Below are 24,422 nucleotides of genomic sequence, written 5' to 3' on the forward strand. Positions count from 1 at the left end.
AACAGTTGGCAAACCATAAGATGGAAGCTTGTTTAGAAGACCTTTATGACAAACATGATCGAAAGCCTTTGAGATGTCAAGGGCAACTGCTTGTGTTTCACTGAACTTTTCCATTGAATTAGTCCATAAATGGGTAACATAAGCCAGAATATCACCAGTGGATCGACACTGGATTCAGTCATACTGGCGATCGTTGATCAGACAGGTGTCTAGGTAGTTTAACAGTTGGCTATTAATTGATTTCTCCATTACTTTAGGAAGGAAAGTAATTGCAATGGGACATTAATTGGATGGGAGAGATATGTCACCCTTTTTAGGAACTGGCTGGATATGAGCAAATTTCTAAGCAGAAGGAAAAACACCTTTGGAATAAGAAAGTGAAAAAAGGTGGCAAAGAACAGGAGTAAGTTCAGGAGCACAGGTTTTGAGAACAAGTGGAGAAATACCATCGGGACCTGGAGCTTTCTTAGCATCAAGATTCGTCAAAATCCATGTGACATCCTTTTGACGGAAGACCAAAGGAGGCATTGAACGGAACGTGTTGGGAATGGTGGGAAGTGTTTTACCAAGGTCATTAATACAAGAGCTGGATGAAAAATTGGATGCTAGCAGGTCAGCTTTATCCTTGGCTGAAGTGACAACAGAACGATCTGATTTGGATAGAGGTGGGAGCAGAGATGAGCAAAAGTTGCAGCCAAATAGCTTTGGTAAGAGACCAGAATGCTCTGTTACCATTAAGAGTATGAAGCAAGTTTTCTACTCTTAGCCTGTTCAAACTCTAGTTTGGACTGATTAATAACTGCTTGACAATTGTTGCGAGCTTTGGTGTAGGCAGAAAATGAAATTGAAGAAATAGAAACAAGCCAATTACGATATGCAATGTTCTTCTCTTGAACAGCCTTAGCACATTTATTTGAAAGGTTTTGATAAAGGATGAGATTCCATTCCTGCAAGAATAATTTCACTGACATGGTCTGAGCAAATGTTGACATCAGAAGTTTTGAAACAGTAATACGACCAAGGAAAAGAAATCTCACAGGTCATCCCATTTTGCATTCTTCTAATGCCAAACAATACGAGGTTGGGAATAGCCACATGAGATAATGGCTCCATTGGAGAAGAGAATCACCAAGTTGGGATCTGAGGTGCCTAAAGGACCTCTCACTTCAACAGTGTACTTAGAAGGGTTGTTTGTGAGAAAAAGATCAAGCGTGTTGGCTGTATGGTTAGGATTGTCCGGTATTCTTGTAGGTAAATGAACAATCTGTGCAAGGTCATTAGTAATTGCAAAAGCCTCAGCATCTCGACCAGCTGGGTCAGTGTGACTAGAAAATGGAAGCCAGCTGGAGTTGTGATCATTAAAATCACAAAGGAAAATTACCTCACTGTTAGGAAAGTTGGACTGGAGAAAGTCAAGTTGCAAAGAGCTCCAAGTGATTAGTGGAGCTGGGAGAACGGTAGAGACAACAGATGAATTTGACACAATGAGGTAGAAAGATTAAGCGAGAGGAGATTCCAAATTGCCAAGTCTCTGACAGGGAATATCAGAATGGACATATGCACAAGAACCACCTTTTAGGCAAAAGGAATCGTACAGCAAATAATTTGGGCAACTGAGATGAGCAGTAGTTGAATCAACTGATAACTGAGATTCTGTCAGAAAAAGTACACAGGGTTTGGTAGAGTTCAAGTGGAAATGGACATCGTTGAGATTAGAATTCAGACCATGTATATTTGTGAAATGAATTAGGAAGTGTCTGGGAGGTTTAGATCTTTTTGCAGATGAGCTTACTCTATTACTTTGACAATTCATGGTGTATTCAATAGTAAGAAAAAGTGGGTGGGACATGCTCTATGAAGTAATGAAATTTTTGGACATGGCATACACGTGATAAGAATATACTCAGATCCTTGACATAATGTGGACTCGACAATGGCTCCCCTCGCATACACACTACTCTGACTCCCTCCTGTAACTATCTGGCAGGGTAGAGGGAGCAAGATTATACAGTAGCTGATCCAAAAGCCTCCTAGAGAGTTACCAATAGATTCGGTCCTTCCTAATTAATAGCGGCCAGCATGCAAACACCATTTTAGAGCTGTACCCTCGAAATGTAAGGAAGATTGGATCTCGCCACGATGTTCATCATAACCTCAAAAGTCATCGATCATACTGCATGATGGAAGAGATAGGGAAGGGTTGACCAGAACTTAGCTCTAGAGACTAAACATGGGTTCCACCACTTCAAGCCTCCAATAAGCAAAGTGGTGGTATTTCACCGGTTGATGAGAGTCATCTACCACCTAGTACTGCCTGGTAACATAGAGGGGCAGCGTTCCTCCATGTGGTGTGGGCGCCACACCTCGACCCCTGCTTATGTTGGTTCACACCTGGGTGGTCACCCACCATGTGCTTGAGCATGGAGGTTACACCTAGGATTACTAAAAGTCTCACCATCGTGAAAGTGTAAGCAGAGGATTTGGCTGTCACAGACTGTCCGGACTTTGCCGAAATTGGGTCCACTTGAACTGAGTGTCACCCGAATATCAGTTCCATCAGCGTTTTAGATGCCCAGGTAGCAAGTGCAGCTTGTCTGGCATATCTGAGAGAATGTCTGTGACAAACTCAAGGACCGAATAATAAATACAATAAATATATGATGCATATATTTATTGTGGTGAAAATTGACAGTTTCACTATTTGAAAAGAGGAACAGAAGTTAAATATTCTGCCTTAGTTGTTCACCTTGGTAAGCCCATTGTTAAGGTAAGGACAAAAATTCCAGCAGAATTAAAATTCAAAGAAGAGATTGTATGCTACTTATTCCACAAGCTGAAGAACCAGAGATATTTAGTGCATTTAAATGCATGAGGCTTATTTGCTTGGTGCATGCCTATTATACCACCACTTTGCTTACTGGAGCAAATTGGCTTGAGGTGTTGGAAACCCATGTTTAGGTTGACATTTGATAATGACACAAAGGTTATCAGTCACTCACATGTATACCACAGATTCACTTTTTCTTTACAATTTTTCATTCATATATTCATTATGGTCAGTGTCTTCCCACGTTGCAGTAGCCCTATTCCATAAAAACTTCTTTCATACTTTCCTTCATAATACATACTTTGTATTACACAAAATATAATATATTAAAATTTTCAAACTCATCTAGGATATCATAATTAAGTATCATCTCTCCACCATAAGTCACTGTCTCTGCTAGCATAAAGAAATCTTTGCTACATTCATCCCTGTCCATTCTTTAATTATCACCTATGCAGGCTATTTTTCTTCCTCTAGGTCCTTCACCCTTCACTTTCCCTTCTAAGATCAATCCTGGGGTTTCATATTTTGGTCCTCTTATAAAGAGATAGCAGCTCACTTTTAGTTATTGGATTTTGTGCATTATTTCTCTTTTGTTGGCACTAATTTGAAATATTGTGCTATCAGAAATTGTCTGTCCACTTAATTTATCATTCTCTTAATGCCCACATTTCAAAAGCTTCAATTCTCTTCACTGCATTTTAGTCATCTTTTTCAAAGTTCGAAGTTCAGCTTTTTTTACACATAGTAAGTTTGAATTTAAGTTTGTCTTTGCTTCGCCAATTCCATATCTAATTTCTTTTCCCTGGTCCTTTATCAGAGACCAATTTAACCCCACCCCAAAATTAGCTGCTAACTTTCTCGAACTCATTATTTTGACACTGTATTCTAATTGTGTTTTTAACTATAAATACACTGCTTTGAGCTTTCTGGCATTTATTGATAGGCCCAATGGTTCACTTTGTTTTCTAATTCCTAAACTAATGTTTGAAGATCCCGTTTGTTGCTATCTGCATAGCTTAAATTATTTATTACTTTTCCATTAATCTTGATTCCTTCATTTCTATTTTTCAGAGTTTTATAGGTAACATCTCATAATTATTAAATAATAAGAGCAAAAGTAGGCAGCCTTGTCTGATTCCTATTTTCATTTTAATCCATTTGGTTTTCTTCATACAACATTCTGAATTTTGTTTTCTGTAGAAAACAAAAATTATTATTATTACTAGCCACATAGTGCAAGGAAGCCTGAGGCTTATGGTGCACCAGCAAAAAAAAAAAAAAAAAAAAATTCCAAGTTACCTAGAGAGAGAGAGAGAGAGAGATGCCAAAAAAAAAAAGAGGAGATTGATAATATCTAGCTCAGGACCCAGGTGTGCCAAGTGAATACTCACCAGATGTGAGCCCCTGGGGGAATCAATTGCTAATAATAATTAATAGCTATCAAATAAATAGCCAATAATGACCAATTCTATCAAATGCCTTTCATGGTTTATAAAGCAAAGGTATAGTGGAACATTCATACATAGCTTTTTCTAACATCTTGCCAGTAAAAAATGATTTCCATAGCTCTTGTTGCCTATTGTCTATTTTCCAATAAATTCTATTATAAATTTTTAATAGAAAGTAGTTTAGGAGGCTATGTTCAGTACCTTAAATGTACTTTGGCTTTTTGGATATTGGCAGTGTGATAGAGGAATAGAGTTCTTCAGACTACTTGCTTGTGCTGAAATATTATTTACAACTCATTAGCTCTTTAAATCCTTCAATTCATTTTTTAATTTAATTCTATCAGGACATCATCTGTTATTATGGTTTTCTATTCCTTCATATCTCTGATGGAAATGTTTCACTTCTGTAATCTCTGGGCCTTTTGGCATTATCCTCTTGGTTGGACACATAGCTAGTCCACTTAATACAGGTCTTAAGTATCCTTGCCAAATGAATTTTCTTTCTTCTCTATCAATTGTTGTTACTTTCTACTTGCTTAGCTTATATGCACTCTGCCCTTATCTTTTGTTTCCCTGTTATTTCTTTGTGTAATACCTTTGTTTTCTAGAGATCTTTCCAATCTTTTTCAAACCATGCTTCTTTTACTTTTTATTTCTTTCATCATATTTGTTGTTTTTCACTTACTAGGATTTGAATTATTTTAATATATTTTTATTTTATTTTTCCTACATACTTGCTTTTTTCTTTATCAATGTTAAAACTTGTGTGTAGTACTGTAAAAGTATAATAAACTTCGTGTAACTTTTGTACAAAAAAAAAGTTCCCCTACAAAAAAAAAAAAAAAAAATCAATATTTTTGGTGTTTTTCGACAACCTAAAATCCAGAAAATTTACTAGATCCAGCAAGTCAGCTCCCAAGGTTGCTAGATTTGAATGGTTCAACTGTGTTCTGCTGTTTTTTTTTTTTTTTGTTTGTTTTAATATACAGAAAACTTGTAATTACAGCAAGTCTGGGAATTGAGACATCTGGATTTTAAAATGGTATATTTAGTGGCTGAGCAATTTAAAAAGGAATCATTTCAATGAAGCCCAAACAACTGAGCTCATCTGCATCTGTAAATGACTCTTTTCCTTTCATCTACTTTTGCAAGCAGAGTCTAAGCTTGTATGGATGATAACATAATGGTCTTAATGCTCAGAGCAGAACCAACTTGCCTTTGTATTGAGTTGCCCTAGTACTACATCTTTCAACAGACTTTGAAAACCCTAATTTCATATGCCACATGACAGCTCATATAAAAACTTCTTTTCAACTATTTTGTCTGCAGGTTGTTACTAGAAATCACCCACTATCTGATGAAGGGACTCAGACTATCATAGTAATCCCATCATTTAAACAAATGGTTAATTAACCTACGTTAATTAACCATCTTTGAGAGATGACTTGATTTTATATAGTTTACTATATCAGCATTAAAAAAATAATAAAAACTGCCATATTTAAATAGCAAGTATTATTTATTTGCTGTTAATTAAAACAAGTAGTATTTTTCCATTATTTACAATATAGAAAATACCATGAGTGAATAATTGATAGACATAAAAGGTTAAAATAGCATTAATCAACATTTACACAGACAGTGATTATTATTAAGATGAACAGGTCAGTGGTATCAAAGAAAGTGACAAATGAGCATATTTGTTAACATCAGCACCTAGAGTTGGGAGTGAACAGATTATAAATTTAAGTTTGTAGTAAGGCAGGTAGCAAAACTGTTTAGCTACTGAATTTTGACATTGCTGTTAAAAATTGTTGTCGTCAGAGATCAAACTGCTTAGAAAAAAAGTATTCTGGCAATATGGTTTACATAAAAGGACTCATCCAAGTAGATATGCCACAATTAAGCATGGTGAGAATGTGTATTTATTATCTATTTGAATTCCACGTATAGATGTATATACACTTCTTCCACTGCTAGTGAGCCTTAAATTCCAGTATGGTATCTCCTTGTGCATGACTTTTATGCTGCACAAGTTCTTTTCTAAGTGGTCAAATTTAGTGTTTTCTCTAGTCTATAAGATTAAGAGAAGTTGTCACAGTGTAAAGTTGTGTTACATTGTACTAGCGGTTCCCAATCTTTTGTCACTCGAGTCACACTAAGTTAAAAGATGAATATTAAAGGCATCTTGAAATAGTGATTTCCATTGAACTCAATGGAATTTTTCCTAATCTTGTGGCATACTTAAAAAGGATGCAGAAAACCATTTGGGAACCATTGCATTATACAACAGATGGTTAAGAGGAATAACTAAAATATAAACAAGTCTGCAATTTTAATATTTCCATTTTTCATGCTATTGTATAGCAATACAATAAGTAGACTATTTTTTTTAATATTTTTAAAAATATCTGGAGATTGAAAAAAAAAAAAAAAAATTAGAAACAGAAAATGGCAGGGAAAGATGAAATAAGTGAGCAAGGTATAAAACAAGGCACAGAGGTTAGTTTCAAAGAAATTAAAAAACCAGACTGTTTACAATAAACATGGCATGAAAGAACAGATAATACAGGATGCCTACTGAGATGACAGTGATTATAATTAACAAAATATGCAAGAAAGAAGATTCCACTTATTCCCCCCTCACTATATGCGAGTACTACATTAAAACTTACATATACAGTAGGCCCTAGGATTAACGGACTAACTGGAGGAATGGTGTGTCCGCTATTGCCGAAAGTCCATTAAATCGAATGTATTTTAAAAATATATATTAATAACAAACTTGCAATGTACAGGATTTATTAAAATGTTATTATAATGTATAAGTATGAATAAAATATTACAATGTACATTGAGTAACTTATACATGCCACTAAAAAATCTGTTAAAAATATAAAAATAAATTTACAACAGGAACCAAACTTTATTTTAATTCAACACACCAAAAAAACTATTTTATTATTTTTTTCTAAAAGCTCACACAGTTGTTTTCAATGTGAACATTAGTTTTTCATTTAATTCCATTTTATAGGGGAAAAAATATTTTAATATTCTTAAACTCCACTGAATAAAAAACACAAAAAAAAAAAACATTAAAAAAAAACAATTTAATATTAACATTAACTTAATTGAAAAAAAAAATTACAATTTTCAGAGTCAGAAACTTGCTGGTGGAGGGTTCTGATGAAACAGGTGCAGTGAATGAAGTGGTGGTCTTGAAGAAATCAAGCTTCAGTTGCCTTACACCTTGGTGCTGCTTCCTTATTACTGTAGATCAAAATTCTCTAAAATATTCATAATAAGGAAGCACATCAGGGTCTGGTGATGATTCAATATAATGTATGATGTCATCCATACGTTGACTTACAGACAATTTAGGATGAGGTGCAACTGATTCTTCGTCTTTGTCATCATTCTCTTGTTCTCCATGAAGATTTTCCAAACTCTACCTCAGAAAAAATTTGATACCTGGATCACCATTTTCAAGCCACTGTTCCACATCATACTTAGTTGCATTTTTTGTTGTTGGCTCTCAGAAAAGTGTCCCAAAAATTAGATGCCTCAACTCCCCCAAAGTCCATTTCAGGTTCTACGTTGTAGAACTTCTTCCAAGCATTGGCCAAGGTAGTAAGTAATCTTCACATCTTTCCACGCAGCTGCTAAGTTGAAGATAGCAGATCTGATGTTGTACGTATGCATGTAAAAATTTTCAGTGTCCTAGTGCCTCTATCTTCTTCTGCATCTGTTTCTTCCAAAACAACCATCAACTCTTCCAAAAACTTCTTATGCAATGATTACACCCTGATCGGTCGACTGTATCAGTGAAGTAGTGTTAGGAGGCAGAAAAACACATTTAATTCTCTCATACCCTGCTAACTAACTTCAGCATTAGGATGAGCAGGTGCATTATCTAGCAGTAAAACAACCTTTATTTATGAGAAATAGTTTTCAGCACATCTGTCTGATAGCATTGCACATCCGGAATAAAATGATTAAAGAACCAGTCACAGAAAATATCCATTGTAAACCAGGCATTTTTTGAGTGGGAATATATCACCATAACTGGTTCATTAAATCCTTTAAAGGAAGAGGTTTTTTTGCCTTACCAACTACCATAGACTTATAAAAGAGGTTCTAAACTTTTCCTTTAAGACGGAAATTTGTCTGTTAAATCTGAAGTCCATTAAATCGGGGTCCATTAAATTTAGGGCCTACTGTATTAAAAAGCACTTAATAAAGCCAAGATGCCACTAAATCCTAAACAACTCATCATCACAAGATACTGTATCTGTATTTAAAAAATTTCCTAACTGAAATAATTTTGTGAGTGGTTGGTTATCTTACCAACAAAATGAATATAAAAAGTTTGTTCTGTCTGCATGCCATTTTCATATGATAATAATCATTATAAAAATGGTTCACTTGTAAAAGATTAAGTTCTAAGTCTATATGCACATTATGAAAACCAAGAAATAATTGTAATACAGGACTTCAATTGAAAGTTCTGTTAGTAGCTCATTACCTTTTATTCATAATGTGGCATTTAAGTTTTTTTTTTCTTAATTTAGAAATAAAATCCAATTCTCCTGTGTAATTTTGCCCACAATATCTGTTTCCCTCTAGTAATTTGTCTAATCTTCCCTTAAATTTAATTTATTCAAACTATCCTCTTCCATAACACCAAATGGAAGTTTATTATTTCAACAATCAACTAGACTCTGGCTGAAAGTAAATTTTTAAATTTACTTTCAGCCAGAGTCATGTTCCCTTATGTGTACTGTCTAAGCAAGAATAAAGATGACAGCAGCATTTAGTTTACCAATTCATTTAAAGCATTAAATACTTCAAATTAGGTCTCCTGACAGGTTCCTAATTTCCATAGATCAGTCCTGCAATTTGAAAAACTGAATTCTCTTGAAGGAACTCCCTTTTGTGCTCCTGATTAATCTTTTTGCTCTTCTCTACACCCATTAAAAAAGACCCATATATTTTCTAAAATGAAGCTTCCAGACCTGTAAATTGTACTTAAGATACAGCCTAATCACTGTATTATACATCTTAATCAACTCCTTATCCCTGCTGGCAAAATTCCTGCATAACACTGACAGAAACCCCATGAGCTGTCTGCACAGCTCAGAGAAATTAATATCGGATGGTGCAATTACCCCCAGCCTTTATCATTCTCCACTACCTCGATTGTGGTACCATTCAATTAGTATGTTATGCTGGTAATGATAAATACCGGGTAATACATACGCAGTACCTTGCATTTACCATTATCTCAACTGCTGCTTCTCGGCCCATCTTCCTAATTTTTCTAGATCTTGTTGCAGTAGCACACAGATTCCTTAACCACCCTCCCAACCTTTGTTGGATCTACAAACAGACATTAAACTTCATATGCCTTTATCAAAAATCATTAACAGATACTGAAAACAAGAAAAGGGCCTAGTACTGAATCCTGTGACTCTCCTAAAAACACTGGTCCAAGAAGAGCAACAATCATTAATAACCACTATCTTCTGCTACTCAAACATTTATCTATAGCAGTAACCTGGCCCTAATGCCACATTGTTCTATCAGTCTTTCATGTGGAATAGTATCAAAAATTTAACTGAAATTAAGTATGTCAAAATTATTTTTTGCATCCAGCTCTTTTGTCACTTCCTCACAGTAGGTAATCACGATTGGTCACAAAATTCTATTAATAAGTCTATCCTGCAAATGCCATCAACATGCATTCTTCCTGAAAAGATGATCCAGCATTACTTCACTGATTTTCTCTGGAACAGAAGTCAAGCTAACAAGATCTGTAAATATTCCCTTCATTCTTTCATCCCCTTTTCATAAACAATAGGAAAGACATTTGTACATCTCCAATTTGTAGAAACCCACCCTGAATACAAAGAATTATAGACAATCATTTGCCCACTTATTTTTCCTATTTCTTTTAATACAAGCAAACAGATTCCATCAGCCCTCTTTCGTATTTATTTTTACTTTTAATAAATTATTTTCCACTTTCTTCTCAGTTATCACAAAATCATTTGATTCCCAGTTATAACTTGGTATACATCTGGTTTCCCCATTTCTCCTTAAAACTTCCTAGCAGGTGAACATCAAATAGCCTTGCCATTTGTATATAGGAGATCAATGTGGTTCATCACTTATCTTTTAGTGTTATCATAAGGAAAGAATTTTGCCACTTATCTTTACATTCTTAGCCGAAAAATTCTTGTAATGTGCCTTAACCCCCTCCCAACCCAGTGACTTCATTGAAGACTATTTTATACTTACTGTAAATTTCTGTTGCTTTTTTTTTATATTCATCCCAGATATTTCTTCTTTGTATTACTAGCATCACTTTACCTAACATACATTTAGGTCTAAACTTTGAACAATCTCTTAATTGGTTTACTAGGATTCAGTGAAGTAACTAGAAAATACTATGCTTCTTATATTTACTATTCTCTACAATTATTACCCTGAATCTTTCCCACTTAGAATTTACACATGCCCCCTTTCTTATTATTATGAATAACCTCAAACATGGAAGGTATGAGAACCAATAGTACTTAGTACTGTGCACAGATTAAAAGATAGAGAACACCAAAGATGCTTGCTGACATCACATTTGGATTTCAGAACACTAAAATTTTCAGGAAATGCACATGAAGGACAGCTGCTCCACAAAAAAAAAGTTGAAGGGATAAGTGAGAAAGAGGAAAAGGTGGTTCTGGGAGTTTGGGGGTGGACAGTGAATAGATGCCAACTGCATGTAAAACACATTCAGACTGATATGCAAGAGAGTGGGAGAATTACAGATACCAATTCAGAAGAACAATGCAATACAGTATGCAGCAGAAAAAGAATGCACAGACAGAGGGGAGAGAGTTTGTAAGAGATGGATCATTAATTAACCAGATTAACCTTCCAGAGCTTTTGAATTCAGTCTAGAACAGTAACAGACAAACTTATTTCACTCACAACCCCCCTTATTAAATATAAGATTGACACTACCCCTCAATATAAGCACTGAGGTAGGATGACGGGATTCTTAACAGAAGAAAAATGGCATTTTATAAATTATGTTGTAGAAAATTTTATTCTAGTATTGAGAAAGGAATAAAAAAAATTTCCTTCTTAATTTTACACATTAAAATAATTGTTTAATATTTTAACTGAATACAGCAAAAACAACAAATCAAAAATTCTTATTCTCCAATTAAGATTACAAAGCAATAAAAAATGAATAATTACAAAACAAAACAACTGATGAGGAGGATGAGCCTGGATAACTGATATTTGGTCCATATTTGAAATTGCTAATCTCATGTCATCTTCTAGATGAAGTCTGGAATGCTGTTCTGTTTTTAGAAATACTATATATATATATATATATATATATATATATACACATATATATATATACACACACAAAGGGTACTAGGAAAGTTTTGCAATACAGCTTTGTTTATTTAATTTTTTCAAAGTAATTTCCTCTACATTCAATACACCTCTCCATCCTCCGAAACCAATCTTTAAACCAATTCTGCCAAGTTTCACTAGGGAGTAAAGCACACTCGTTGTCCCAAGCCCGTAGAAGGTCCTCATCACTGGAAAACTGCCTCCCTTTTAGCTTCATTTTCACATGCGGGAACAGTGCAAAGTCGCAGGGAGCAAGGTCTGGCATGTAGGGAGGGTGCTCGAGAAGTTTCAGTCCTGTCGTGGTCAAATATTCGGTGCAGGCTTTGGCGCGGTGAGCTGGAGCATTTTCGTGATGGAGGTACCAGGTGTCAATTCTTGACTTTGGCTGCAGGTTCTTCATAGATCCAATGACTTTAGGCAGGCAATGTTCAGTATACCACTTAGCTGTGACTGTCTTCTGCGTGTCCAAAACGACACGCTCCACAATTCCACTCGATTTGAAAAATACAGCTATCATTTTCTTCTTTACAGATCGGGATTTTCTGACGATTACGGGTGTGTCGTCATCCTCAAAGACCCAAACTTTGTTTTGAGCCTTGGTCGGCAGATTGTAATAGTACAGCCAAGTCTCGTCACCTGTCACGATGTTGTTCACATACCGAGATTGTCCCTTATCAAACTTTTTTAACATCTCCCGGCACCAAGTCACACGTCGTGTCATCTGCTCGTCAGTCAGTTGATGCGGCACCCAGAGAGAACAAAGTTTCTTCACGTGCGAATGATCTTGCAGAATTGAACAAATTGCTGGTGCATTTAGGCCCAAAGTATCCTCTATCTGTTGGTAGGTCACTCGCCTGTTTTCGTCAAGCATTTTCCTCACAGCAGTAACGTTTTCCTCCGTAACTGACGTTCGTGGCCTTCCCGGCCTCTCAGAATCCTCCAGAGTGAAATTTTCCCTTTGGAATTCTCTATACCACCTGAATATCGTTGTACGATGTGGACAATCATCATCTAGTGCAAGAGTCATTTCTTCTAAGCACTGGTCTATGGTTAAACCACGCATGAAATTATACCGCAAAACTGTCCTTATCTCATTTCGTGACCACGATGCCATCGCAAGCACTTTACACTCTCACTACTAATGAATAACTGAGCCCATTGACTTGGCGCGGCAGCTACTATGCACGTATGAACATGTCTCAACATGCAGCAACAAGCAGCTTCCTGTGATTCATTGTTGCGTCATATTGCAAAACTTTCCTAGTACCCTTTGTGTGTGTGTGTGTGTGTGTGTGTGTGTGTGTATATATATATATATATATATATATATATATAAAAGGAAGATTGTATTATTGTTATCTAAATTAAAATTTTATATATTATTTATCCCTCCTATCAAATATGTAATGTTAAGAAGGACATCAAAAACAAAAACGTATCCCTTTGATGTTAAGCCAAAATAATAATATATACTATATTATACATACAATAAACTAACTAACTATAAAATAAACTATCTAAAAACTCACATAAGCGTCTTTTTTGCTTGTCCTATTATAATTAAGTAATAGTAAAATAGAAGGGGTCGATAAAAAGTCAAGAAACTCTTGAAGGGGTTGACGGTCAAAGAAGTTTGGCAACCCCTGTTCTAGAGTTTACATAAGTAAAGAACTTTTTGCTGTTTTTCTTTGCATCCTTTGCCAAAGATTTTTCGTAATCTACCTTTGTCTGCCTAATCTCCTTTGTGATTTGATTACAGACTAGCTTATATCTGTCGTAGGCTTCTGTGTAGCCTGATAATTTATATGCATCCCATGCATTTTTCTTCTCTGCCACAAGCCTTATTAATTCATTAGACATCTATTTAGGCCTGAACCTTGAACAGTATTTCTTAGTTGGTATGAAAAGCCTAGTAGCCTCCAAGATGAAGTCCCTGAAGGCTTCACAGTTAGAATTCACCATTGGTAACATCAGTTGATTGCACTGTACAGAATTTAAACTGTCCGAGACAAATGTAGTCACCTTTATGAAAACAAAAATCCTTCCCTTTACCCTTGATGGTATTTACATCTTTAAGTAAATCCCACATCAGTACACTATGATCGCTGTCACCTAGTGGTTCCTTTATCTACTAATTCTTAATGCATGAATAATCACTGCTGATAATCAGATCAAGGGTATTACTCCTGGTTACCCCTTGAACATGTTGCCGTAGAAAACAATCCTCCAATAAATCCACAAAAGTCTTCCTAGCATGCAAGTGACCAACCCACAAGTTCCAGTCAATATCCCAGTGTTTATGTCACACCAAACAGACTCAACATTCCACTGTCCACATGTATCAACTGAATGTACTTCCTTAGATTTTGTGTTTCCTAAACAGCATAACCCCTTCTGCTTTCCTACCCTGTCTGTCCTTTCTGTACACATCATCATCATCAGCCATTTTCAATCCACTGCCGGATGAAGGCCTCTCCAGCAACTTTCCAGTTCCTTCTGTTTTGAGCACTGGCCATCCATTTACTACTCAAAAACTCATGAATTTCATCTATCCATCTCCGCGTTTGTCTTCCAGGTTTTCTTCTAGCTCCTCTTGGGTACCATTCGGTTATTTTCTTAGTCCATCTGTCATCATGTCTTCGAGCTATGTGTCCTGCCCAAGACCATTTTAGTTCTTTAGTTTTGATAAGAATGTCCTTTACTTGAGTTTGCTGCCTAATCCATGTGTTTCTCTTCTTATCTAACAGTCTGATTCCCAATATAATTCGTTCCATTCTTCGCTGTGTAGTTCTTAGCTTCTCTTCCATTCTTTTGGTGAGTGCCCAAGTTTCACTTCCGTAAGTCATGGTGGGGAGTATACATTGATTCATTATTTTACGTTTCAGACAAACTGGGATATTGCTCTTCAGTATGTGACTATATTTCCTGAATGCTATCCATCCAAAATTTATTCTTCTCTTGACTTCCAGCCATTTATCATTATTACAGCTAATAACTTGTCCCAGATAAGTATATGACTCCACCTTTTCAATTACTGCTCCTTCAATCATTATTTCCCTTTCCGTGGCATACTTGTTCATCATTACTTTTGTTTTAGCCCTATTCATCTTTAGTCCAAAATCCTTACTAACTGTGCATAACTGATTAAGATTTTCCTCTAATTCTTTGGGATCGTGGCTTATGACCACAATATCATCTGCAAATCGTAAATGATTTAGGTACTCTCCGTTCACATTGACTCCTTTCTGCAACCAGTCTAATCTTCTGAAAGCTTCCTCAAGGGCAGCAGTAAACAGCTTCGGAGATATTGTGTCTCCTTGTCGAACTCCTTTCTCGATTTTAAATTTCCTACTGTCTTTGTCTAGTCTAATAAAGGATGTAGCACTCTCATATATTTTCTTCAAAATCATAATATATGGAGTATCTATGCCTTGTCTTTCCAGTGCCCCAACATTGCCTTATGCTGTATGGAGTCAAATGCCCTTTCATAATCCACAAATGCCAGGCATAATGGTGTTTTATATTCATTTGCTTTCTCCATTAGCTGTGATATTACGTGAAGGTGATCCATAGTTGAGAATCCTGTCCTAAAGCCAACTTGCTCTTTCGGTTGATTCTCATCAAGTATTCTTTCTAATCTGTTAGTAATGACCCTTGTGAACAACTTGTAGATATGGGATAACAAGCTAATTGGTCTATAATTTCCAATTTCTGATTTATCTCCTTTCTTATGCAGCAAAACTATGATTGCATTATTCCACTCCTTAGGCATCACACCTTTTCTAATGCACTTTGTGAAGAGCCTTGCCAGGTTTTGTGTAATGTCTCTTCCTCCCAATTTTAACAACTCTACAGTAACTTCATCTTCCCCCGGGGCTTTCCGATTCTTCATTTTCTTCAATGCATGTTCTACCTCATCAGGAAGAATATCGGGTATGTCGTATGTGTTGCTACTTTGCAATCCATCTTCCCCACTGCTGGTATCATTCCCTCGCTCCTTGTATAATTCTCTATAGTAGTCTTCTGCTATTTGAATTATGCCTTCTCTGCTGTTTATAAGTACACCATCGCTATTCTTCAGTTTCAGTATCATTTATCTTTCTGTATTACTGCTCATGGCTGCTGATTTAAGTCCTTTGTTTTCCCTTAATGCTTGTTCCACTTTTCTTGTGTTAAATCTTCTTATGTCCTCTCTGAGTCTCTTTCTAATGGCTTTGCATAACTCAGTATACTCAATTTTCTCCCTGTCAGTGTTTTTCTTGCTCTTCATTTGTCGTCTTTGGTTCATCATGACAAGTGTTTCTTGACTAATTTTTATTTCTTTGGATTTCTGTTTCCCTATAGGTTTCTTGGGCTTTATCACTTTCAGAAAGTTGTAATATTCCTCGTCGATATCTTGGTTGTTGTTGTTGTTTGGTTTTTTAGGAGCATTAGCAACTAAGGCCATATTGCTCCGGTGCGGTGGTCATTCCCTGACCTTTCCGCATGCTCCGTATTTGGTGGTGACGGGCTCGAACCCCGGTCTAATCAAGAAGCATGTGCTACGCACTGCTGCTCCTTCCCACCTGGCTACGTCGATATCTTGGTCCTGAGCAGTCTGCAGAAGTTCAAACTTGTTCTTAAGTTCCAGTACATACTGCTTTTTCTCCCTCTCTGTTATCTCAAAGCCCTTTGTATTATTTACTCGAGTCAGTTTTTTCCTTTCCTTTCCTACATCTATATCAAGTGTACATCTTACTATTCTGTGATCACTTCCAACATTTACCTTATTCAGGACGGTAACATCATTCACAATATATCCTCTGTTAGTGAGGATGAAGTCGATTTCATTAGTTGTTAATCCATTTGGACTCTTCCATGTCCACTTTCTGTTCACCCTTTTCTTGAAAAAAGTGTTCATTACTGACATTCCCTGAGATTCTGCAAATTCCACAAGTCTTTCACCTCTTTTATTTCTTTCACCAATTCCACAATTTCCTATAGTTCCTCTTTCTGCGCTGTTTTGCCTTTTTCCAACCTTAGCATTGAAGTCCCCAAGATAATAGTGTAGTGGGTTTTCTGCTCATCTAGAAGACTCAATTTCAGTGTACATTTCTTCAACCTCTTCATCATCATGGCTCGATGTTGGTGCATAAATCATTATAATCTTTAGCTTGTACCTCTTAGAAATCTTGAGTATTAGTCTTGACACCCTTGGTGATGTACTTTTGAATTCAAAATGTTGTTTTTAAAATCTTTATGGACCAGAAACCCAACCCCACCTTCACTCCTTTCACTGTTTCCATTGGTGTACAGCAGATTTCCACTTGATAAACTTATAAGTGATTCATTTCTTCTTCTTGTTTCAGCCAAACCGATGATATTCCAATTCACATTTTCTAATTCCTTTTCCAGCTCTAATATCCTGTCTTCACCGATGAGTGATCGTACGTTATAACAGGCCAAGTTCAATTTCCGTGCATGGTAGCCTGGTCGTACCCAGAGATTCTTAGCACCCTCTGCTTCCACTCTGATCCTCTCGCTGCTGTAAGAGGGAGAGTGAAAGCTGCTGGGGAATGAGGGCCATTTGTATTGTTGTGCTCTCATTGCTGGAGGGTTTGGTCTTTTCCTCTTCACACTGACCAGGCGTCTTGAAGAGAACCACTCTACACGTTCGTTGCCACCTAAGTGACGTAACAGGGCTTACCATCGAGAAGGTGTGCATGAGTGGATTTTAGGGAGGCAGGCCAACCGGACTTCTCCTAAATCTTCTGTAATAGAGAGATATTGGATCCATCAGTGTTTTAGGCTGAGTGTCTGATAACACACATAATACCTGTTCCCCTCTAAACCCCTTGGGTCCATTGTTATTTTCTGTATTTATAAATGATATTGATGATGGTATATCAGGCTTAATGTCCAAGTTTGCAGATGATATGAAGGTTGGCAGGGTTTTTAATGACACTAATGACAGTACACTGCTGCAACAGGATCTATAAAGGTTCGGCAGATGGGCTGAGAGGTGGCAAATGAAGCTTAACATTGACAAATGTAAAGTACTACATATGGGAAGCAGTAATCCCAGAGTAACGTATCAACTCTGTGGTACCACCCTGACAGTGGTAGAGAATGAAAAGGACCTGTTGGTAATTGTGCAGGCAGATATGAAGTTTTCTGAGCAGTGCAGACAGTCTGCAAGAGTAGCTCATTGTGTCTTGTCAATGATATACAGGAATTTTTCTAGCAGGGATAAGGAGGTGATTATCCCTTGTATAAGGGATAATCACCTCCTTAGTACTGTATACAGGTCTGGAGGACTCATTTTAAGAAGGATGTAGAGCTGTTGGAACGAGTACAGAGAAGGGTGATAAGATTAGTGAACAGAACAAAGGGTTGCTCTTACAAAGAAAGGCTTAAGTTTTGCAAATTACAGTGTCTGGAGACCAGGCACCTGTGAGGTGATCTGATTGAGGTGTATAAAGCCTTGAATGGTTTGAGCATGCTCAATGCTGATGGGATTCTTCCTCTTGCTCAGAATAATCACCTGAGAGGGCATAAATTCAAATTGAAGAAAGACTGTTGTAGGATAGATGTGTGGAAGTTTGCTTTTAGCCAGCAGGTGGTTGATTGCTGGAAAAACTTCCATCTGTCGTTGTAGACGTTTATTGCTTAAATAGATTCAAGGCAGAACTTGACAAACATTTGGAGCAAGGGTGTGGGCAAAATAATGGGGTTTTTTTTGGCTGATGCTATATAAGCTTTCTTTCTTGCATCATGTGCCCTTGCTAATGCTGCACTGTCCACCCATGTCAACTGGATATACTTCCTTAACTAACAGCATAACCCCTCCTCCCTTCCTACCCTGTTTATTCATTTTGTACACATTGTACTCCCCAAATTCCAACTCTACTGATATCATGTCTCTGATATCCACACAATATCTGCCTTTGATGTCTTGAATAACACTTAAAATTCATCAAGTTTATTTACTATACTTCTGGCATTGGTGTACATGCAAGTATACATGCACCTTTTCTGCTCTTAGTTACCCTTACCCAGCCCATGCATTTATGTGTTCCACAATGACTCCCAGCAGCTCTTGAAATCCCCAGCAACATTCTCTAGGCTGCTGCTCATTACAACAGAAACAGTGCAAGATCCTTCGACCTCTGCTTGCAGCTACCGTTAATCTTTTAGTCTGTGAATCACCCCCCTCCCCCAAGCTAGCAGTTTTCCCAACTCGCCTAACACTGCCTCGATAGCATAAGCAAATATTCTTGCACCCTTTCTATTTAAGGGTATCCCCTTCCAGCAGAAGCAGTCTCTCCTGTTAGCAAGCACAGACCATGCTGAAAAAAATTCTACCCCATGAGCCTTGCACAATCTCTATAGAGCCAAATTGATTGACAAGGCTCTCATCATATACTCCCTCCTATCGTGTCTGGGCAGAATTACAGACATTTTCAAATTTAACCCTAACTCGCAACTGTTTTTTAACATTTACCTGTACTTGTTAAGTAAATCTGCAGATCTGTTACTCTTAAGGTCATTAGTGCCAACATGTACAACAATATCACCTTTTGTGCACTGCAGCGATACCCTAAACTCAGACACCTGCCTCTACCTTGAGAAGTTCCTTTCCCTCACTGTGACAACTACTGATAATGACCGGCCAGCTAGAATGTTTCCCAGCCAGTGTACGTATAAAAGAAAATGTGTTTGATGGAATACATTTTAATTGTGAGTGAATGTATGTGGTAGTAGAGTTAGTAAGTGTATTCAGTGTCTAACGGCACCAGGGGTTTCTCCCATCTCCGCGTTGCTTTTACTGTGGGTGTATCAGTTCACTGGGAAGGCCAGAGATTTAAAAGTGTATGGATTATGGAAGTGTGGTGTTTTGTACCGTTGTTCCTCTGGCCATTTAGCCGCTGGACCTCTTCTGAGGCCCAATGTTGCCCCACTTATGCCCCATGGAGGCAGACCAGGTACCCGATAGTCTTTAGTTCACTCTGGCAGGTCCTGCCACCTAATTTCCTGAGATTTCAGTGGCTAGGACCTAAAAAAAAAAAATGTTTACACATGTGTATAGATATGTGTGATATCTCTCGATTGCGTAGGGTGATGTCGCTTGAATAAGGAAAGACCGAAATATGGGCGTAAGCTAATTTGGATTCATTGAATTTATGTGTGGGGGGGGAAATTTGCTTTTGTAAAGATAGAGGGGAGAGAGACTGAAGACTGTGGGGGGGTTAAAGGAGGAAGGATAAGGCCAATAGAGTAGGAGGCCTCAATTTGGTGTCAGTAGGGCATGCCCTGCCAGAAGGAAGAATGGGGGTGGCGTGGAGGGGAGGAAACAGTATGACCGTCTCCTCCCCTGCCAGGGTGGGGTAGAAAGGGCCGGACAAGGGAGCCGGCACAGGTCGCCAATATGGCGTGTGTGCAGCCTGGCTGCAGAGTGGCTAGGTCAGCAGGTGTAGAACAGCATCACGACACTGGCCCCACCAGGAGGTACATCCAGGGACAAGGTCTCTACCGACTTGTTCACAGATTGGTTGAATGCCAGCGTTGGTCATGGGATCAAGGTCTCATCCAGTTTGGTCGTGGTCCTTCTATTTCCATTTTGGGTGGTCATTGTTGGTATGTGGTCACTTTCACTGTTTGTTCTGTTATCTGGGTGCCGATGCAGTGTTGTCACTCCTGCATATGGTGATTGTCACATTCTAGGGTAGTTCGTTGGGTAAATTACATGCGCTGTCGGTCCAGTTGACAGGGTGTCCGTGTTTGATTGTGATGTTCGTGGGAGCAAAGTCCCGTCCGATATCGTGGTACTCTGATCTTTCTGGTTCAGTTGACAAAGTAACGGCACTCATGAGAGCAGAGTCCCGTCCGACGAGTTGTAGTTAGGTCTTGCATCAGGCCTGGGGGTACTGTTATAAAAGGGATCGTGTGAATGAGAATGTTCAATAAATGTTAACTGTCATACCCTGAGAGTGAGTGAGTGTAAGCCCAAAGCAATTATTTTGAAGGGGATAAACTTGTAATTTTATTGCAACATTTTCATTATTTAAGATCCACAATAGTTATCCTTACTGTCACTTTTCATATCTTAATGGCTTTCAATGATTTTAATGTAATACACACTATTACATCTTATGAAATCACTCATTCTGTAAAACATTCAATGTAAAACTGAAAACATTCAATATTGGACAACTGCAACACCTTATACTGGATGCAGCATTGAAACCCACAACCTTTATTTCTTTAGCAAGTATGTTACCCACTGGACCAATCTGGCAGTATAGGTAATTCTGACTTAATGCCAATGACTGTCATTTTTGGGAGATATTAAAGATCAAGGCTACTGTGCTATCTAATTACAATCACAAATCCCCAAATACTTGGTCCATACACAACCTTCAAAAATTGAAGCACGATATGTGCCCACAATTACAAACTTGAGGTTCTACTGTATTGTCTTTAATGCAATTAAAGTGAGCCACAACCCACAGACTTAGAAACACTAATCTAATCTAGAGCAGTGTTTCTGGGCCTATCAGCAATTCTTAGCCTTCCTGACACTATGGACCATCTTTCAGTTGAAAAAAAAAATTAAGCATACTACCGATATCTTTTTATACGCTATTTTTATTGAAATACCATATATTCCAGCACAAGTCTACTTTTTGATGTGAAAACATCTTTGGTGGCACCTACTAAATTTTTCGAACTTAAGTAAAACCGATTGGTAACGAAAATGCGAGATAGAAATGACGCCACTTCCTAGTGATGCTAACTCACTAAATATACAGCACTCCCTCATGTAAAAGATTACTAAACTAAAATTCTCTTATTGACACAAAATATGTACAGGAAGGCTTTTTAACTACGTAACTAAGTTTGTTTAGTACTACTGCAAATTGGTTTCCTCTGCAAACAATGCCTCAAATGGAAGAACATTCTATAACAAAGTGACAGTCTCAAAAATAAATCAAAAAATATATATAATCTCTTTTTGTCTGAAGATAAATTAAATTATTGAATTTTAAAAATGCATAAAAATATATGTAATAATTTTAAATATAGTGATATTAATTCTTGGCTTTCTAACACTAGGCATGTGCCTTTTATTCATGCTTTGCATTTTACATTCAACCTGAAAATTTGACAACTTCTGACTTACATGCTGAAACAGAGTAATAAAAATAAAGCCTCAATTTATTGTTGAAGAAATAGTATCAGCACAGATTTAGTCAGATATTGATTATGAAAACATTTTCTTCATTAAAATTAGTTTTGTTTAGCAAAAAAAACAAAAAAAAAAAAAAAACTGATTTTTTTTATTAAGGTACAGTCAAACCACCACTGGTGTGCAGTCTATAGGTCTGCTTTGGAGACCTATAATTTGATGAACTGCTTTGGAGAGGGAAATTATTTTAAAAATTTTCATTATACTCCAGTTTCTGGGTATCACTTGTCTCCACGTCTCGGGAAAAAAATGGAGTGATTGTACCGTTGAGTTCTGTGAACGTGTAATTTTCTTTCTGGTTGTTTAATTGGATGCAATTCCATTCTGATTTGGAGGGGAAATGGAAAATTATCATTTACACATGTGTCATTCTTGTTTAGTCGTCACCATTGTGCTGGTGGATATACGTGTTACTGTTGAAATTGGCAAGAGCAAGTTTGGTAAAAAGAAATACAATAGAGGTAGAAGAGTGAATGGGCAGTGGGTGTTTGGTGGGGTTGAACTAGGTACATCACTGTTTCTCAGGGTTACTGAAAATCGGAGTAAAGAAGTCCTCCTAGATATCGTATCATTAAGACTTCCATTTTACTTGGTACTACTATAGTATCAGATTACTGGAAGTCTTATGATTGCCTAAGTGACAAGGGGTTTCAGCAGACAGCTGTTAACCACTCGCTTCACTTCAGCAATCCTGAAACTGGTGCAAATGCAACAACAGTATAGAGGGTTCTTGGAATGCTATTGAACAGCAACTGCCATCAAGAAATGTCAATGGTCAGTCTGGCAGACTGACTCCTACCTCACAGAGTTCATGTGGCGGCGTAGGCATTCTGGCAGCAGTGACATAATAATGTCTTTCATTAATGGAATTTGTGAACTATACTGGCCATCATGCCAGGACTGATAAGATATCTTTGAATTCAAGTAGTCATTTTTTTTTTTTTTTTTTGTTTTCCACTAAACAAAAAGTTTTTTTATGCGATTTCAGGAGGGGTTCAAGCAAAAAACCGGCCGCTGGCCATGGCATTTTCTTTGGACTGAAGTTGTAATTTTTGTTTAGCAAAAAGAGGTTAAGTTTTTAAATAACTTCAGGAGGAATTCAAGAGAGGAGAGAGAGAGAAAAAAAAAAAAAACCCTGTTTTTAAAAATTTGCATTTATGTTCATGTATTTTAGCTCCATATTGCTGTTTCTCTATTTATTTAGGTTGTGACGTATTTTAATGTCATGTGCAGACAAAAAGGCTAGGAGGAGGGGAAAGGAGTGAGTGGCACCTACCAATCACTGCCTTCTTCCTGTCGAAGTGCAGGATACTCACAATCTGGAGTTTCGCCAAAATTTTAACCATAAATTTTCCTTATAATTGAAGTCCAAGAATGCACACGTGAAGAATTCATTCTTCATACATACATTAGCAAAGAATATAACTGAAGATTTACTGATATTAATAATTTATTTATTTTATTTATTAGTTTTTTCAGTACTTCCGCTTCTCACCTAGAGATAATCATTTGCGACTAGGCCCAATAACTGATAGACCGTACCTTATCATATTGAAGGGAACACCAAAACAGGCCGTCAAACCTTTGGCTATTAATACCATGTATACCTGACATACCATGTATGGTATGTCTGAAATCCAGAAAAGTCCCGTTATATGCGCAAACATCTTTCCTCTCCGCAAATGTGACTCAAACAATGAAATTTCACTACACGTAAGTTGTAATTACTGACGACAAAAAGGAAAAAAAAAAAAAAAAAAAAAAAAAACAGCATGGATGTTCACAATCCTCTTTCTCGAGAAGTTTCCACTGACACCGAGAGCAACAAAAACTGATATATTCAATAATTATACATGTACAGCAATTCAGTAGTTATAATTATAATCAGCATTTCACTCAAATAATTCGAAATTACTCACCAAAAATCTCAAACTAAATTTCACTTTTTTTCATAAACACATATTCAAACCGAAAAATGTTAATATTTAATAGTCAAATGATAACCGCAAAACGGCTCTACAGAAACCTAAATTTGTGGAAGGTGTAAATCAAAAGTTTAATACCTTCACTTACAGAAACAGTAAATTATCGTAAAAACATTGATTAAAAATTACATAAATAGTATCACAAAACTAAAGGTAACAATAATAAAATATAAACCCCGACGCCACAATTTCCGGTATTGCAGATGTTTATATTGACAATTTCACTCTCATCATTCAAGAACAGCGCCCTCTCTGATGTACTAATTAAAAAAATTGTACTGCAGCAAAACAGAAATTATTATTATTATTATATTATTTCACCCTGATGGTGGCGGAATCCGCCACGTGATATCACGCACTGGTGGTTGTTACGTCCAGCTGTTATTACTGTAGGTCAAGGAACTCCTATTCCTATTGCCTATCCTACAGGTGTTCAGGATTGCGACTTTCTGGAGTTCCTCATAGGTGTTCTCTGGGAGCCTATTGCTGCTAGATTGTTA

At 37.0% G+C, this 24,422-nt stretch overlaps 1 protein-coding gene across 1 annotated transcript in view; it reads right to left on the bottom strand.

Annotated features, from left to right (window-relative positions):
• Yod1 (Yod1 deubiquitinase) overlaps positions 1-24,100 on the bottom strand; it is a 38,881-nt gene extending 14,781 nt beyond the window's left edge. The window contains exon 1 of the mRNA XM_090382888.1: positions 23,857-24,100. The gene's annotated coding sequence lies outside the window, so the exon portion shown is untranslated. The remainder of the gene's footprint in view (positions 1-23,856) is intronic.
• Between the last annotated feature and the right edge of the window lie 322 nt (positions 24,101-24,422).

Source organism: Mastigoproctus giganteus, chromosome 1 (genome assembly GCF_048544385.1).
Source record: "Mastigoproctus giganteus isolate SK-2022 chromosome 1, ASM4854438v1, whole genome shotgun sequence".
NCBI lineage: Eukaryota > Metazoa > Arthropoda > Arachnida > Uropygi > Thelyphonidae > Mastigoproctus > Mastigoproctus giganteus.